At 48.2% G+C, this 3055-nt stretch overlaps 1 pseudogene; it reads left to right on the top strand.

Annotated features, from left to right (window-relative positions):
• The first annotated feature begins 1059 nt into the window (after window positions 1-1059).
• Window positions 1060-2837, top strand: LOC101175966 (annotated as a pseudogene).
• Window positions 2838-3055: the final 218 nt, after the last annotated feature.

The following is a 3055-nucleotide window of genomic DNA, read 5'->3' as shown; positions in this document are numbered from 1 at the left end:
AGACGGGGCGGCCGGGCAGAGGCGATCCTCACTTCCTAGACAGGGTGGCCGGGCAGAGGCACTCCTCACTTCGTCCCCGACGAGGCAGCCGGGCAGAGGCGCTCCTCACTTCTTCCCGGACGGGGTGGCCGGGCAGAGGCGCCCCTCACTTCCCAGATGATGGGTGGCCGGGCAGAGGCGCTTCTCACTTCCCAGACGGGGCGGCAAGGCAGAGGCGCTCCCCACTTCCCAGACAGGGCGGCTGGCCAGTGGTGCTCCTCACTTCCCAGACGATGGGTGGCCGGGCAGAGGCGATCCTCACTTCTTCCCGGACGGGGCGGCCGGGCAGAGGCGCTCCTCACTTCCCAGACGGGGCGGCCGGGCAGAGGTGCTCCTCACTTCTTCCCAGACGGGGCGGCCGGCCAGAGGCACTCCTCACTTCCCGGACGGGGAGGCCGGGCAGAGGCGCTCCTCACTTCTTCCTGGACGGGGCGGCCGAGTAGAGGCGCTCCTCACTTCCCAGATGATGGGTGGCCGAGCAGAGGTGATCCACACTTCCCAGACGTGGTGGCCGGGCAGAGGCGCTCCTCACTTCTTCCCCAACGGGGCGGCCGGGCAGAGGCGCTCCTCACTTCCCAGACGGGGCGGCCAGGCAGAGTCGCTCCTCACCTCCCAGATGGTGTGGCCGGGCAGAGGCGCTCCTCACTTCTTCCCAGACAGGGCGGTCAGGCAGAGATGCTCCTCACCTCCCAGACGTGGCGGCGGGCGGGCAGGGGCTGCAATCCCAGCACCCTAGTAGGCCAAGGCAGGCGGCTGGGTGGCGGAGGCTGCCGCGAGCCAAGACCATGCCGCCGCACTCCAGCCCGGGCCACACGGAGCACCGAGTGAGCGATACTCCGCCCGCCGTCCCAGCACTTCGGGAGGCCGAGGTGGGCAGAGCACTCAGGGTCAGGAGCCAGAGAGCAGCGTGGCCAATATGGCAAACTCGCGCCTGCAGCCAAAGGAGGAAAAGCAGGCTGGCGAGCGCTGGCAGTCCCAGGCAGTCCGCGGTGCGGGGCCGCAGCGAGCCGAGTCGATCACATGCAGCCTGGGCCACAGAGGGAAAAAAAGGAAAGAAGGAAGGAAGGAAGGAAGGAAGGAAGGAAGGAAGGAAATATTTTTTACCCTGAACTCCGCATGTTCTTAAAAGGGACATAAAATGGGGCTCTCTGTTGGCTCAGACTGAGGGTAGCTCAAAGTTCAGAAGCTTGCCAGAAGGAGATAAACTTTGATTAAGAAGTATTTTATTCTGACCACTGAAGGCAAATCCAACTGATTTCTTAATGAGAAAAAGAAGATGTGGAGAGTTCATGTTTGGCTATGTGATAAGTAAGACAAGAGAGTACTTACACCGTCTAAGTCAAAATGGGAAGGGTGTTTTTTTCTGTAAACTGTTCCTGGAAAACACAAAAGATGGATAATTTTATTAATCACAGCTGTTTACCAGGATTATCTATGTGCTTCATCTTTCCCCACCCCTTTTTTTGTTCTATACATTTCTTCCATTTGATTTATTTTATTTTATTTTTTGAGACAGAGTCTTGCTCTGCTGCCCAGGCTGGAGCACAGTGGCACAATCTTGGCTCACTGCAACCTCTGCCTCCTGGGTTCAAGCAATTCTCCTGCCTCAGCCTCCTGAGTAGCTGGGATTACAGGTGCCCACCACCATGCCCAGCTAATTTTTGTATTTTTAGTAGAGACGGGGTTTCACCATGTTGGCCAGGCTGGTCTCAAACTCCTGACCTCAAGTCATTCACTCACCTCGGCCTCCCAGAGTGCCGTGATTACAGGCATGAGCCACCATACTCAGCCTATACATTAGATTTGTAAAGTATATTCATCTGACTCTAGCAAGTGAAGAAATATTTTGTTTTTATTTCTTTCAGTTAAGTATTCTCATTATGCCCAAGATCTTTGGCCAGAGCAAGGCATAAAGGCTTCTTTCCAAAAAGTGATACTGAGAAGATATGGAAAATGTGGACATAAAAATTTACAGTAAAGAATAAATTGTAAAAGTGTGGATGAGTATAAGGTGCACAAAAGAGGTTATAATGAACTTAACAAATGTTTGACAACTACTCAGAGCAGAATATTTCAATGTGATAAATATATGAAAGTCTTTCATATATTTTTAAATTCAAATCGTCATAAGACATCCTGACAAGAAACCTTTCAAATGTAAAGAATGTGGCAAATCATTTTGCATGTTTTCACACCTAACACGACATAAAAGCATTCATACTAGAGATAATTCCTACAAATGTGAGGCATGTGGTAAAGTTTTTAACTGGTTATCACAGCTTATTAAACATGAAAGAATTCATACAGAACAGAAACCCTACAAATGAGAAGAATGTGGCAAAGCCTTTAACCAATCCTCAACCCTTATTAGACATAAGAAAATTCACACTAAAGAGAAATCCTACAAATGTTAAATATGTGGCAAAGGTTTTAGTGTATTCTCAATCCTTAGTAAACTTAAGATAATTCATACTGGAGAGAAACCCTTCAAATGTGATGAATGTCACAAAGCCTTTAAACAGTTCTCAACCCTTACTAACTGTAAGAGAATTCATACTGGAGAGAAACCCTACAAATGTAAAGAATGTGGCAAAGGTTTTAACCAGTTTTCACACCTTACTAAACATAAGAAAACTCATATTGGAAAGAAATCCTACAAATGTGAAGAATGTGGCAAAGCTTTTAACCAGTTTGCAAACCTTATTAAACATAAAAGAATTCATACTGGAGAGAAATCCTACAATATGAAGAATGATGCAAAGCTTTTACCCAGTCCTCAAACCTTACTGAACACATGAGAAATCATACAGGAGAGAAACCCTACAAATGTGAAGAATGTGGCATAGGTTTTAATGGGCCCTCCTACCTTACCTGACATAAGATAATTCATACTAGAAAGAATACCTACAAATGTGAAGAATGTGGCAAAAGCTTTAGTGTATTCTCAACCTTTACTAATCATAAAGCAATTAATACTGGAGAGAAATCTTACAAATGTGATGAATGTGGCAATGTT

This window comes from Nomascus leucogenys, chromosome 17 (genome assembly GCF_006542625.1).
Source record: "Nomascus leucogenys isolate Asia chromosome 17, Asia_NLE_v1, whole genome shotgun sequence".
NCBI classification, from domain to species: domain Eukaryota; kingdom Metazoa; phylum Chordata; class Mammalia; order Primates; family Hylobatidae; genus Nomascus; species Nomascus leucogenys.
The sequence above is the reverse complement of the archived record's forward strand: the minus strand, read 5'-3'. Positions and strand labels throughout refer to the sequence as shown.